The sequence below is a fragment of the Rhincodon typus genome, chromosome 32 (assembly GCF_021869965.1).
Source record: "Rhincodon typus isolate 14 chromosome 32, sRhiTyp1.1, whole genome shotgun sequence".
In the NCBI taxonomy this organism is placed as follows: Eukaryota; Metazoa; Chordata; class Chondrichthyes; order Orectolobiformes; family Rhincodontidae; genus Rhincodon; species Rhincodon typus.
The window spans coordinates 16,010,366-16,026,293 of record NC_063363.1 but is presented as its reverse complement, the minus strand read 5'-3'; positions in this window follow the sequence as shown (position 1 = coordinate 16,026,293).

The following is a 15,928-nucleotide window of genomic DNA, read 5'->3' as shown; positions in this document are numbered from 1 at the left end:
GATTTCATTCCTGACATGATACATATGCACAAATTTAGAAAAAACATTCTGTTGTTTATTCTTATTTAATTACCTTATTGCTAACTTAGCAAAGCATTCAGTTAACATTGCATGCTGGAAATGCATGTCATGATACCTTTTCTAGCTTCTTCAAAACTGTGAATTATTTTGTTCATTTATTTGTTTTTGTGATATTCATTCAAAATTTTGATTCTCTTAACTATACAGTACAGTACAGAATTCCCTCAAGAAAAGGACTGGTATGCATGTTTCAAACATTCTGGCAACAGAGCTCTGTAACCAGCTGCTGGGGGCTGTGAAAAAATGTTATGGATTGACTCACTCTTAAATGTCATTGATTTTATATGACAGATGTCTTCCATTGAGCATTGTCAAAGAATTGTGTAGTTTCCAACGGATTAATTAAATCTGAAATGGTTGCATCAGATGTACTTCCGGAATGTCTAAATTTAAGTACAAGGTTATGGTTATTGATAGACTGAGACCAGATTAGACTGTTCTATTTTGGGACTATTGTGTTTAACTGCAGGGCAAGTCTGAGAGCAAAGAAGTGTAGGTGAATGCTGCAGTGGATGAACTGAGAACTTCAGGTTTTTAAATGTGTGTGGATATCACACATCTAAGGTTGTTGGATGCTTCAGGGAAAGTCTCTAGAGTTTAAGAGACAGGAAGGATGAAGGGTGAAGTTGTCTATTGCTCAGGATGGGCATGAATTCAGTAGAGGAATCGTGCCATCTGTCTAAAGCAAATGAAAAGAAGCCTCAACCCATTTGGATTCAGGTTTCATTTGACTTTAGCCTGTGAGCTGCTACAGCTTGTTCTTTTTCCATGTAATTTCCTTTCACCTCATGCAAAAAATTGTTGCATTGTTTCTGGCCAATAGTGCCTGGTACAAATGACAGAGGTGCTCATATAAGTACGATTTATCCATTTACAGCATTTCAATCAGCCAAGAAGGGATGGAATATCTTCTCTTTTTTTCCTCTCCATGTTTGACTACAACAGGGTTTTTTCTTGTTTTTGAAAAGGGTACATTTACTGATTTAGTGATTATCTAACTGTTTACACACTGCAAATAAAGAGAGGTAACTGCACAGGTTTTTCTGTATTTAACAAATAGAGGTTAGTTTTTGTATTATAGTTAAAGCATTCTAATTAAAATAATAAAACTACCTTCCAAAGTACACACACAAATAAATTACAGGTCACAAAATTGGTCAAAATTAGAATCCTGAAAATTAATAAAAAGTACAATTGGTAGTTTGGTTGTTCGATTTGTTTAAGGCTGGCCTTGTGTGATTTTACTTCAGTGCTTCTCATTTAAAGATGTGTATGGTTGTCCTTCGGGAGGAGGTCTGATATGATTAATTCTATTAATTCTGTGCAGCAGGAATCCTCTTGGATGGTCACAGTCAGTGAGTAAGGTTTGAAGCTGGTGAGTTGGAGAGGGGCAAAGAGGAGGGACTCCATTTTTTGTCTTCCTTTTCTGTGTTGCAGTTTCTTGAGCTCAATTCTTGCAGAGAAAACAAGTTGGTTTTCAGATGACATCTTTCCAGCTACTGAGAGGATCCAAATAAGATCATTGCCACAATATTCCAAGAGTAACATAATTAGATCATGCTTGAAAAGCTGTCTGAACCATCATCCTAGATAACAAGGTATAAAGCTGGATGAACACAGCAGGCCAAGGAGCATCATCGAGCAGGAAGGCTGACGTTTCTCAGCGTTCCTGCTCCTCTGATGCTGCTTGGCCTGCTGTGTTCATCCAGCTCTACACCTTGTTATCTCAGATTCTCCAGCATCTGCAGTTCCTACTATCTCTGAACCATCATCCTGTTGTTGAAGAGATTCAACTTAATGGTTCATCTTTAACAATTGAATTCCTCAGTTAATTGCCCTGATCCCTTACTAATGAGTTCAAACTGTATCCTCAGCAACTCACCATGGCTCCTTTGACAGTATCTCCCACCCCTGCAACCTCTCCATCTAGAAAGAAAAGGGCAGCAGATTCACAGAGACACACCACTTACAAGTTTACATCCAGGTCATCATCTTTATTTGAAACTTTATCACTGATCCTTTACTATCACTGGGCCAAATTCATGGAATTCAATTTCTAATAGAACTGTGGGTGTCCCTGTGCCCAAGGACTGTAGGAAGGATTGCAGAAAGCTCACCATCACGTTTTCCAGGCCAATTAGTAATTGGCAATAAACGCATTCATCTCATGAATGGATGATAAACATTTGTGGGTTCCTCACATTCCCTGAGGTCATTATCTTTAATAAGCTTTGCAGAAATGCTTTCTCCATTCCAGTGGATTAGAGTGTGGAATGCATACAATTGCAACTTGGAGTAGGCAAGCTTGATTCAGAATTTCAGTTTTAGTCTTTACTTTTAAAAATTATGTCTGTGATTTTAGAAGTTCAATTCAGGATTCCAGCTTGTGAATTAAATATTATTATTTGACAACAAGCTCATTTTTGAGACAACAGGCTTATTTAAAAATTGCATCAAGTGCATCCATAAGACTGTCGAGTTCTGTCTCCTTTCTGGTGGGAGTGGCCTCATTCAGCAATTGCCCTCACACTCTCTACCTTTGATTCATTGTAGTTAAGTTGTCTGAAGGTTATGATTTTGGATGTTCATTGAGGTTCAGTGGCCACTGCTCTCACCTCATGAAATTGCTGTCAACTCAATACTCATCCCAGTGATTTGAGCACCCAATCTTGGTTGATAAAGTCATTCAGCATCGAGAGCGTGCAACATTGTCAGATGTACCAGCTTTCAGATGATTTATCAAATTCTGGGCCTGCCATCTTGGGTGGATATAATGAACCACTTCTAACCTTGTAAAAATTAATAGCTTTTGAGTGAGTTAAACCTGAGAGATCTAATAACTCTGTTTGGAAGACAATAAAGGAAATTCGCCTAAGCGAATGTGCCAAAACTTATCACTCAAAGCAATATCACTTAAAGCAGATTATCTGGGGTAACGTTGCTGGCAAAGGATGTTGGATGAAAGTTATTTATATGGCATTTTTTGATTATTTGTGGAATGCTAGCACTGCTGACCAGGCCAGCAGTTATGTCCACTCCTAATTGGTCTTGAGAAGGTGGTAGTAAGACTCCTTAGCCATCCTAGTGACTTGCTAGGCCATTTCAGAAGGCATTTAGGATGAAACTATATTGATGTGGGTCTGGGGTCACACATAAGCCAGCTCAGTAAGGGTAGCAGATTTTCTTCCATCGAAGAGATTTGATCCACATGGATTCTTCAACAATCCTACAGTTTTATAATTGCTGTTAATGTGATTAGCATTTTATTCTAGATATACTAATTAACACAGCTGCCAACGTGGAATTTGAATTCATGTTTCCAAAGTATTAGTCTGGGCCTGTAATACTACCACAATCCTATCATCTCTTCGCCAAGTAATCATGACAAGGGCATTCAGTTCTATTTAAAGATTCTTCAACCTATCTATATTATTTATGCTTGGTTGAGAGCCCAGACACATAAAAGGGTTAGTTCAACAGAACTCTGTTTCAGCAACTGAAGAGAACTAGTTGATAAGCATCTTTTACTGGTTGTAATAGGTTACTCTTCCTGTGGTCTCTTATCAATATTTTTTGCTCAAGGCTAAGAGGTGTGTTGTGTTTATTTAAGTTTTGGTGTTTGAGATTTTACAAGCTCAACACTTTTACAGGGCTATATGAACAGCAATTTTTATTCAAAAGATGATTTGTAAGAGTGAGTTTTGTCCAAGTAGTTCCACAGAAGCCACTGATACGATATGGCTCATTGTTTCTGTACAAAGTGTATACTGGGCTGACTATGAGTTGGTACAGGGGCTGTAAGGGGATGTGGGGATGGATGAGAAAGCGTGAGTTAGTGCTGAGTTGGAATGGAGTGGGCAGGGGAGAAGGCATGGTGAAAACTTTTTAAACTTACAGTACTTTTCAAAAGTTCCTGAATGGAGACTAATGTTCACAAATCCTTTGAAAGGCTGTTGCCATGCCTCATTTAGAAGCTGACCCAACTCTGCACAAATTGTGGGTATTTGAGAGTAGGAGATAAGAGATGTTTATCCCCACACTGGAACTAACCAGGTCAGGAGTGCAGAGTGTTAGCTGACTATCCGCACCCTTATTCTGTGCCAGTGAAAGATGGATGCCAAGAATAGGCTAGTAATCCTGAAATTAGGTCCTGCCAACATTTTAAAATGATTCTTGAGTCTTTCTCACTCTGCAAAAATTGGACACAAATGATGGAATCTTACAAGTCCTGAGCAATGTGGGTTATGGTGAGATATGTGCCAGAATCATATGAGAATTCTGGCAAGGTCTATCTCAACATTGGGGGTAACTTAGTGCAGCCTTTTTGTATCTACCAAGTAGCAAAATGAGTTTCCTAGTCAGTAGAGATTGGTTGCCAATTAAGGGAGATTATAGCTTGTTAAATGGCATCATTAATATTCAATTATTTTTCTCACCAAACGTGCTGAACAAACTAGATCTCAAGAATTCTTGACTTGAAAGCCAGAGAGGGTACCTGGTAATTTCAGCTCAAACCTTCCTCCAAACAGCCTCCAAACAGCCTCCATGTTGTACAAGGGTCAAATACATTTCAGGGTACATTCCATAGGCACCATCCACAATCACCTAGCCTCTAAGAACACTTATGGCTCATCTCCAATCCATTTTCAGATCGCTTTTGCACTTCAAGATTACTCCTTGAGCTGCACCAGCAACTAGCATTATCATACTGATGTAAGGACTGTGTGTTCAGGGATATGCACCCAACTCATGGACTGGACCAGACTATAACTCTGGGCTAACAAAAACAAAGTTACTGGAAAAGCTCAGCAGGTCTGGCAGCATCTGTAAAGGGAAAAAACAGAGTTAACATTTCGGGTCCCCTGACCCTTCCTTAGAACAGATTTTTGACTCTTTGTGCTCAACTGTGGGTTGTTTTCCTTCTGAAATGGGAGAAGGTAGATGCAAGTGGGGAGGTGTCCTGACTAAGTAAGTCGGCAGCACAGAGGACATGCAGCGTGAATGCTGTCAGGGGTTGGGGTTGGTGTCAGTGAGTAAGGGAAGATGATGCAGATAATTATGAACATGGCACAGCATAAGCCTTAGTAGAAAGAAAGTTAATGTGAGATATCAGAGAGAAGTTGGTGGTTGATTGGAAAAGATCAACCTGCTTCCTATAATGCACTGCATTTTTCCAGGTGGCTGAGACTTCACTGTGACCACCTCGGACCAAGCTGGAACAGATGGTGTTGTAGCTTCCCTGCTGGTCCAAGGGGAAGAGAATGTCTTGCCTGTGCACTGCACCTCAAAGTCCCAGTCAGCAAAAAGGGCCTCCAAATTTCCCCTGTTTTCCATGGCTGGGGCAAATGTCATGAACAGCACAGGGCAGTTATGGACTGATGGTGCTTGTCCACAGGTGAACAGTGGCCAATTGCGTTGAATAAAAGTTAGGGAGAATTATTGTGGTGCATAAGAATGATAAGCTGCAATGAATTATATGTACACCCCACACTACAGCTACCTAGGTATGATTGAAAGCCACTCAGATGTGGTTTGATGATAGAGCTGTTACCTTCCTAAAATATTTGTGTATGTCTTTTTCCTCTAAATTCTTTTTCTTTCATTGAATAAGTTGACTCGGTGAGGTTTCCTTCCCAGCTGGTTGCCATTTTTTGTTAACTCACCCAATGGGCATTATTTATATAAGAATGTAAAGAGTGAGGATTTGTAGTTTATTTACTGTGGGGTTCAGTGTGGCCAGACCTGATCACATTTATTATCCATGTTATCAGCACAGTTCAAAAATATCTTCTGAACCAGTGTGGTCTAACTAGATGCGCCATCCCTCCTGAACACTGCTGCTAATATTAGGTAACTCCAGCAACGTTTGGGCACTGCAAGCTGAAACTTTCTGATCATTGCACGTAATCAATGGAATTTATTTTTTAAACATCAAACTAGCCCGTATTAAAGTTTCTTGAAAAAACTGCACAGAGGCCTGTATCCTATCACCAAGTCACCCTTTGTTATTTGTGCACAGTACACTGGTTGTGGCCAGCCAGCTTGGAGTCAGTCTCCTGAACTGAGGAGATTCTAAATATCCTGGATATATTTGTCAGTCAGGACTTTGCTGAATTGCTTTGGTTAACAACCCCAATCAAGGATCTTGTAGTCAACAAGATCCAGCTGGTTCCAATCACTACATTTCTAAATGGTCCTTGTACAATATTCGTATAATGCACTAGGTAAACTGCAACAACAAAACAAATTGGGAATTCTATAGTGCCTTTAATGTACTTAAATGTCCCAAGGCACTTCATAGGAGTGTCATCAAGCCAAGTTAGACAGCAAGCCAGAAAAGTAGATATTAAGCAAGATAACCAAGTGTTCGTCAAAAAGGGAGCCTTTTAGGAGCAACTTGCAGAGGAAAGAAGGTTAGGGTGGCAGGGAGGCTTGGAGAAAAATTCCAGAACTTGGAGCTTTAGCAAATGAGGACCTGATTGCCATAGAAATGGGCAACATGGCAGAATTGGAGAAGTATAGATGTCTTGGAACCTTGTAAGGCTGGTGGAGGTTATAAAGACATAAAGGGCAATCTATGGAAGATTTAAAGCAAGAATGAGAATGGTAAAATCAAAGTGTTGACCAATTAGGACCCAATTTAGATCAATGATCACAGACTTGATGGGTGAAAGGACTTTGTCCAAGTTAGCAGCAGAATTTTAGATGGTTTTAGATTTATGACAGATGGAGGATCAACATCCAGATATAAACATAGGAACATGAGTGAATACGATAGCAGCTGAAGTAGACCACTCACCTCCTCAAGGCTGCTTTGCCATTCAGTAACATCATGGCTGATCTGTTTCTGTTTTGAATTCTACATTCAAATTTAGACCTGATAACAATTGATTTGCTTAGATAACAAGTACTTATTCATTTCTGTCTGAAAAATATTCAATGAGCTCACCTCCACTGCCTTCTGAGGCAGACAGTTTCAAAGTCATGCAACACTCTGAGAGAAGAAAATTCTCTTCATCGTTACCCTGAAAAGGACACCTTTAATTTTAAATCAGTGTCCCCTGCCTCTGGACTGACTTAGAGAGAGGAAACATCCTTTCTGTGTCCACCTTGTCAATAGAATTCAGGGTCTTTATACACTTCAATCAAGCTACCTCTCTCTTCTGAACTCAGTTCAAACAAGCCCATCCAGTCAAATATATCCTCATAAGAGACAATGTTCATTCAGGTATCAATCTAGTAGACCTCCTCTGAACTGCTGCAAAAGCATTTACATCCTTCCTTAAATACGGAGATCAAAACTGCACACAGTATTCAAAATTTAGTCTCACCCTGTACAACTGAAGCATAAATCTTTACCTTTATATGCAATTTCTCTTGTAATGAAGAATGACATTCCATTGGTCTTCATGATTATGTGCTTTATGTGCATACTAGCATTTGTGACACCAGAACATTTAATCCCTCTACACCTTGGAATTATGCAGTCATTCTCTGTTTAGAAATAATCTTCTTTATTATTCTCCCTGCAAAAATGAATTATCTTACATTTTCCCACATTGAATTCCATTAGTAAGATTTTTGTCTACTCACTCAACTACTCTATAACCATCTGCAACTACTTGCTAACCTATCTTTTAGCTACCTTACCTTTATTTGTCTCATTCAATTAATTCATACAAATTGTAAAATGTTGAGCCCCTAGCACAGACCCCAGACACTAATCGTATCCTGCCAATCGAAGACCTATATATGAGTACTTTATTTTCTGCCAGCCAGCCAATCTTCTATCCTGAAAAGAGCTCCAATTAATTGTTTAAACGTGATCTATTTTTGATGAAACTATACTGTCTCTTACCGATTACATTGAGTCTGAAAGTGCAACTATAATCTCTATAATGGTGATTGATTCTAATGCATTCCCCGTGACAGATGGCAAGCAAACTGGTCTATAGTTTTATTTTTATTAATTCCCTCCCTTCTTAATTAGACGAGTTGTTTTTACCACCTTTCAATCTGATGGAACCTTTCCTGAATCTAAGGAATTTTGGAAAAGTAACATTAGTGCATCTACTACCTCATAAGCAACATCCTTTAAGATGAAGAACCGAGAGACTTGTCAGCCCACAGCTCCAACAGTTTGCTTAGTATCACTTCGCTTGTGATTATAATTCTCTAAGTTTCTTTCCCTTTTCTAGCCCCTGATATATAGCTATTACTGGATTGTATTTTGTATTCCTTATAGTGATGACAGTAAATGGCAGTATACAGTAAATGGCAGAACCCTTAAGAGTACCGATAGGCAGAGGGATCTGGGTGTACAGGTGCACAGATCACTGAAAGTGGCAACGCAGGTGGAAAAGGTAGTCAACAAGGCAAACGGCATGCTTGCCTTCATTGGCCGCGGCATTGAGTTTAAAAATTGGCAGGTAATGTTGCAGCTTTATAGAATCTTAGTTAGGCCACATTTGGAATATTGTGTTCAATTCTGGTCCCCACACTACCAGAAGGATGTGGTGGCTTTGGAGAGGGTACAGAAAAGATTTACCAGGATGTTGCGTAGTATGGTGGGCATTAGCTATGAGGAGAGGTTGGAGAAACTTGGGTTGTTCTCACTGGAACGACGGAGGTTGAGGGGCGACCTGATAGAGGTCTACAAGTAGAGGGTGGAAGCTTAGAGCTAGAACAAACAGAGTTGTTATCTCTGGTTTGTTACCTGTGCCACGTGCTAGCAAGGCGAGGAATAGGGAGAGAGAGCAGTTGAACACGTGGCTACAGGGATGGTGCAGGAGAGAGGGATTCAGATACCTGGATAATTGGGGCTCATTCTGGGGTAGGTGGGACCTCTACAAACGGGATGGTCTACACCTGAACCAGAGGGGTATCAATATCCTGGGGGGGAAATTTGCTAATGCTCTTTGGGAGGGTTTAAACTAATTCAGCAGGGGGATGGGAACCTGAATTGTAGCTCCAGTGTACAGGAGGTTGAGAGCAGTGAGGTCATGAATAAGGTTTCAAGGTCGCAGGAGTGTACCGGCAGGCAGGAAGGTGGTTTGAAGTGTGTCTACTTCAATGCCAGGAGCATCCGGAATAAGGTGGGTGAACTTGCAGCATGGGTTGGTACCTGGGACTTCGATGTTGTGGCCATTTCGGAGACATGGATAGAGCAGGGACAGGAATGGTCGTTGCAGGTTCCGGGGTTTAGATGTTTCAGTAAGATCAGGGAAGGTGGTAAAAGAGGGGGAGGTGTGGCATTGTTAGTCAAGGACAGTATAACGGTGGCAGAAAGGACGTTTGATGAGGACTCATCTACTGAGGTAGTATGGGCTGAGGTTAGAAACAGGAAAGGAGGTCACCCTGTTGGGAGTTTTCTATAGGCCTCCGAAAAGTTCCAGAGATGTAGAGGAAAAAATTGCAAAGATGATTCTGGATAGGAGCGAAAGTAACAGGGTAGTTGTTATGGGGGACTTTAACTTTCCAAATATTGACTGGAAATGCTATAGTTCGAGTACTTTAGATGCGTCAGTTTTTGTCCAATGTGTGCAGGAGGGTTTCCTGACACAGTATGTAGATAGGCCAACAGGACGCGAGGCCACATTGGATTTGGTACTGGATAATGAACCAGGCCAGGTGTTAGATTTGGAGGTAGGTGAGCACTTTGGTGATAGTGACCACAATTCAGTTACGTTTACTTTAGCGATGGAAAGGGATAGGTATATACCGCAGGGCAAGAGTTATAGCTAGGGGAAAGGCAATTATGAGGCGATTAGGCAAGATTTAGGATGCATAAGATGGAGAAGGAAACTGCAGGGGCTGGGCACAATTGAAATGTGGAGCTTGTTCAAGGAACAGCTACTGCGTGTCCTTGAGAAGTATGTACCTGTCAGGCAGGGAGGAAGTGGTCGAGCGAGGGAACCGTGGTTTACTAAAGAAGTTGAATCTCTTGTCAAGATGAAGAAGGAGGCTTATGTAGAGATGAGGCGTGAAGGCTCAGTTAGGGTGCTTGAGAGTTACAAGTTAGCCAGGAAGGACCTAAAGAGAGAGCTAAGAAGAGCCAGGAAGGGACATGAGAAGTTTTGAGCAGGTAGGATCAATGAAAACCCTAAAGCTTTCTATAGGTATGTCAGGAATAAAAGAATGACTAGAGTAAGCTTAGGGCCAGTCAAGGACAGTAGTGGGAAGTTGTGCTAGGAGTCCGAAGAGATAGGAGAGGCGCTAAATGAATATTTTTCGTCAGTATTCACACAGGAAAAAGACAATGTTGTCGAGGAGAATACTGAGATACAGGCTATTAGACTAGACGGGATTGAGGTTCATAAGGAGGAGGTGTTAGCAATTCTGGAAGGTGTGAAAATAGATAAGTCCCCTGGGCCGGATGGGATTTATCCTAGGCTTCTCCGGGAAGCTAGAGAGGAGATTGCAGAGCCTTTGGCTTTGATCATTATGTCGTCATTGTCTACAGGAGTAGTGCCAGAAGACTGGAGACTAGCAAATGTTGTCCCCTTGTTCAAGAAGGGGAGTAGAGACAACCCTGGTAATTATAGACCAGTGAGCCTTACTTCGGTTGTGGGTAAAGTGTTGGAAAGGATTATAAGAGATAGGATTTATAATCATCTAGAAAGGAATAATTTGATTAGGGATAGTCAATACGGTTTTGTGAAGGGTAGGTCGTGCCTCACAAACCTTATTGAGTTCTTTGAGAAGGTGACCAAACAGGTGGATGAGGGTAAAGCGGTTGATGTGGTGTATATGGATTTCAGTAAAGCGTTTGATAAGGTTCCCCACGGTAGGCTATTGCAGAAAATACGGTGGCATGGGATTGAGGGTGATTTAGCTGTTTGGATCAGAAATTGGCTAGCTGTAAGAAGACAGAGGGTGGTGGTTGATGGGAAATGTTCATCCTGGAGTTCAGTTACTAGTGGTGTACCTCAAGGATCTGTTTTGGGGCCACTGCTGTTTATCATTTTTATAAATGACCTGGATGAGGGCCTAGAAGGATGGGTTAGTAAATTTGTGGATGACACCAAAGTCGGTGGAGTTGTGGATAGTGCGGAAGGATGTTGCAGGTTACAGAGGGACATAGATAAGCTGCTGAGCTGGGCTGAGAGGTGGCAAATGGAGTTTAATGCGGAAAAGTGTGAGGTGATTCACTTTGGAAGGAGTAACAGGAATACAGAGTACTGGGCTAATGGTGAGATTCTTGGTAGTGTGGATGAGCAGAGAGATCTCGGTGTCCATGTGCATAGATCACTGAAAGTTGCCACCCAGGTTGATAGGGTTTTTAAGAAGGCATACGGTGTGTTAGGTTTTATTGATAGAGGGATTGAGTTTCGGAGCCATAAGGTCATGTTGCAGCTGTACAAAACTCTGGTGCGGCCGCACTTGGAGTATTGCGTACAGTTCTGGTCACCGCATTATAGGAAGGATGTGGAAACATTGGAAAGTGTGCAGAGGAGATTTACCAGGATGTTGCCTGGTATGGAGGGAAGGTCTTATGAGGAAAGGCTGAGAGACTTGAGGCTGTTTTCCTTAGAGAGAAGAAGGTTAAGAGGTGACTTAATAGAGACATACAAGATGATCAGAGGATTAGATAGGGTGGACAGTGGGAGCCTTTTTCCTCGGATGGTGATGGCTAGCACAAGGGGACATAGCTTTAAATTGAAGGGTGATAGATATAGGACAGATGTAAGAGGTAGGTTCTTTACTCAGAGAGTAGTAAGGGCGTGGAATGCCCTGCCTGCAAAAGTAGTAGACTCGCCAACTTTAAGGGCATTTAAATGGTCATTGGATAAACATATGGATGATAATGGAATAGTGTAGGTTAGATAGGCTTCAGATTGGTTTCACAGGTCGGCGCAACATTGAGGGCCAAAGGGCCTGTACTGCGCTGTAATGTTCTATGTTCTATGTTCTACAAGATTATGAAGGGCATGGACAGAGTGGACAGTCAGAAGCTTTTTCCCAGGGTGGAAGAGTCAGTTACCAGGGGCCATGGGTTTAAGGTGAGAGGGGCAAGGTTTAAAGGTGATGTACAAGGCAAGTTTTTTTACACAAAGGGTGGTGGGTGCCTGGAACTCGCTGCCAGGGAAGGTAGTGGAAACAGATACTTTAGTGACTTTTAAAGGATGTCTTGACAAATAAATGAATAGGATGGGAATAGAGGGATACGGTCCCCTGAAGGGTAGGGATGTGATGGGCAGCATGTCGGTTCAGGCTTGGAGGGCTGAAGGGCCTGTTCCTGTCCTATAATTTTCTTTGTTCTTTTGTTCTATGACAAGCAAAATACTAATGCCACACTCTCACTCTCTAGAAGATCAACACTCACTTTACTTCACTTTTTATGTTTAAATACCTGTGGAAACTTTTGTTATCCATTTTTATATTCCTAGCTTGCTTCCTCTTCTACTCTAAGTTTTTTGTCTTGATTAACCTTTTAGTCATTCTCTGTCTTTTTTTTATAATCTGGCCAATTATCTGACCTACCAGTCATCTTTGCACAGTTAAATGCATTTGCTTAATTTGATGCTTTCCCTAATTTCTTTAGTCAGAAGGTGAGATCTCTTTCAATTTTCTTTTCCTTTATAATAACAATATACTGATTGAGTGCTTTGAAATATCCCCTTAAATATTTGCCATTGTGTCACTACTGATCTATCCTCTACCCTTTCAACTAGTTCAGCTTTCATGCCCACATAGTTACTTTATTTCGTTTTAAAATACCAGTCTCACACCCAATCTTTTCCCTTTCAAAGTAGATGTAAAATTCAATCACATTGCTTGATGCTATCTAGGGGTATCTTGATTCTGAGGTCCTCTCATATTAAACAATATATAGTTTAATACAATTCCTCTCAGTTTCAAAATTGCTGAACTAAGAAACTATTCCAAAAGCACTGTCTGACTTGCTCAGCCTAGCTACTACTGCAATCTGATTTTTCCAAAATTATGCAAATTAAAATCACCCATGACTCTTGTCATTCCTTTATCACAAACACCGATATCTCTTCTTGTAGACTTCATCTCACATTATGGTACAAATAGGGAAGCCTGTGGACCATTCCCACCAGTGACCTTTTTCACGTATTATTACTCTCCATTCATTCTGACCTTCTAAGTGAAAGTTCATCTCTATCAATTGCACAAATTCTATCCTTGGTTAAATGCTACTTTCCACCTTTATCTAGTCGCTTATTTTTCTTGAATGTGACATATTCCTGAATACACAGGACCACGAAAGGCCAACCCAGAGCTCATGTCTCTGTAATCGCTATTGGGTTGTAGTATTTATTTCAATGCTCAGTAGCAGCAGTGTGTACTATCTACAAGATGCACAGTAGACATTCTCATAAGATCCTTAGACAGGCAGCTTCCAAAACCTTGACCACTTCCATCTAGAAGGACAAGGGCAGCAGAAATTCTTGGGAATGCCGCCACCTGCAAGTTCCCCTCCAAGGCACTAACAATCCTGACTTGGAAACATATTGCCATTTCTTTACTGTTGCTAGGTCAAAATCCTGGAATCCCCTCCCCAAGGACATTGTGGGTCAATGTGCAGCATGTGGACTGCAGCAGTTCAATAAAGCAGATCACCACCACATTCTCAAGGGCAATAAATGGGCAACCCCCACATCTCACAAATGAATAAAAGTGCACTATTAATTTGTTTACTTTGTTATGATTGCTACATACATTCAGATAGAGCTGTTAAGTTTTTTTTTCCTTTGTGGTATATTTATAGTATCTAGTTTTGATTGTTGATGTATTGCTAGTTTTTTTTTCTTTCTGCCCTTCTTGATGTTCACTGACCCTCATTATCCATATCACTATCTTCCTCTCATACCTCGTCTCTACTCTTTCATATGCCACACCTTTCTCAATTGATAGAAGTATGTTTGAATAGTCAGATCTAGAGGTAATAAATGCATGGATAAGAGCTTCGGTAGCAGATGAGCTGAAGTAGGGGCAGAGCATACTAGTGTTGCGAAAATTGGCAATCTGAGTGAGGATGTGGATATGAACCAGTTAGCTCACCTTAGTGTCAAGTACTTCATCAATGCTGCAAACAATATGGTTTAATTTTGGAAAGATGCTGAGGAGAGGCATGGGGTTTGTGCTGGGAACTGAAGACAATATTTATTTGGAGTAAATTTCTGCTCATCTGGTAAATGCCAGACAAACTGTCGGACAATTATGACATGCAATTGCTGCATGTACAGTCTTTTGTTCCTGAGCACTACTCATTTTGAATTTACAGTGGGGTGGATACTATAATTTCTCATTTATTTATTGCAGAAATAACCCATTGCTTACTGACCTGGCAGGGATTTACTGGGGAATTATGATGTTTCAGATTTCTAGATAGTCTTGTTGACTTTGATCTGTTTCCAACTTGCAGTGAAAATATCCAGCTGTCCTAATTTGTTGGCCACCGAAATTTTGGAATTTTGTTTGTCTATCATAGTTATGTACAATTTCTAAATTTTCATAATGTTTTTCATGTTCATTGTGAAATTAATTTTCCCATAACCTGCAATGAATTGAAATATGCTTATGCATGGGTTGACCAGACTTGATTTAACCATGATCTCCTCAGTGTAGTGTCAAAGACAAGGGACTAACTGGAATCTGCTTTACATCTGTTGACTCTTTGAAAGTTGGAAATTACTGCTCAACATTAATGTCTACGAATTAAAAGCTACTAGGTCAAATTTAGTTAGAAGTCAAATATTACACTGAACAAGTAAATCATAGGAAGATTCTTAACTAAAACTTGTTAGCCATTGACTCTAATGTTTAAAATACCACTTTTATTATGTATTTCTTTGATGCGCCACGTAACGTTTGGAGGAAATAATCCAACAATGTTTGGTTCTAATCCAATTTTCCACTTCAGACATGGAGTGTGAAACTTTTATGTGATGAGTTTCATAATATGTGCTGTTTTCTTAATGTAAAATAATTCCTGCAATTTTTCAGTTCTCAGAAGTTGTTCCTTGACATAGATATGACATTATCTGTGTAAACAGGTTCTCTTAGTCATTTACTGATCCATTAGTTTAAATCCATGTCTTCTGTATTTCATCATTCTACACTCATGAAAACTTCAATTTTTTAAAACTTTCAGTTTTGAACAGACATGGAGATTGTGAAAATCCCTTCAGAATAGACATTAGCAAACAATTATGCCTGGCCAGCTTGGAATATTGGTTATTCTTAGAATTTAGAAAGTATAATTCAAGCCAGCATGGATTGCGCATGAACAGGATAAGGTGTTGGCTTGGAAATCAAAAATCTTTTACTTATGCTTGTATGTGTAAAACATGATTTTTTTTTCTCAGTCATGGAAAAATACTTGAATTCAGAACTGTGTTTAGGAGTTCTACTGATATGCCTTCTGGCTTTGGTCAGACTTTGGTACAACTACAAAAAAAAATCAGCTTTCACTATTACTGAAATTGCTTTTGATGTATTTTTCCTTCTTGCCTTGACCATTAAATATAGGTTCAGAGAAATGACAACACACTCCTGTAATTAGTTGATAAACGGTGAAGGGCTGGGTTTTTTGTTGATAGAAGCAGCAAAGTTTTCATTGTTCTCAAATCTACTGATGTCTCACTGAAAGCTGGAATAAAAGGTTGAGACTGAGACCACACTAGTTTCATTGCATTCTTATCTATTAAAAATGGCAACTCTAGCATCATGATGGGTCATTAATGAATTTTAACATGTATATTAACATGTATATTTACTTTGACTAACAGTTAAAATCCTCTGCTCACGAAACAAGATTTTGAATTAATTGTTTGTGAAGATGAGAGACTTACAATAACAGATAAAACTAATGATA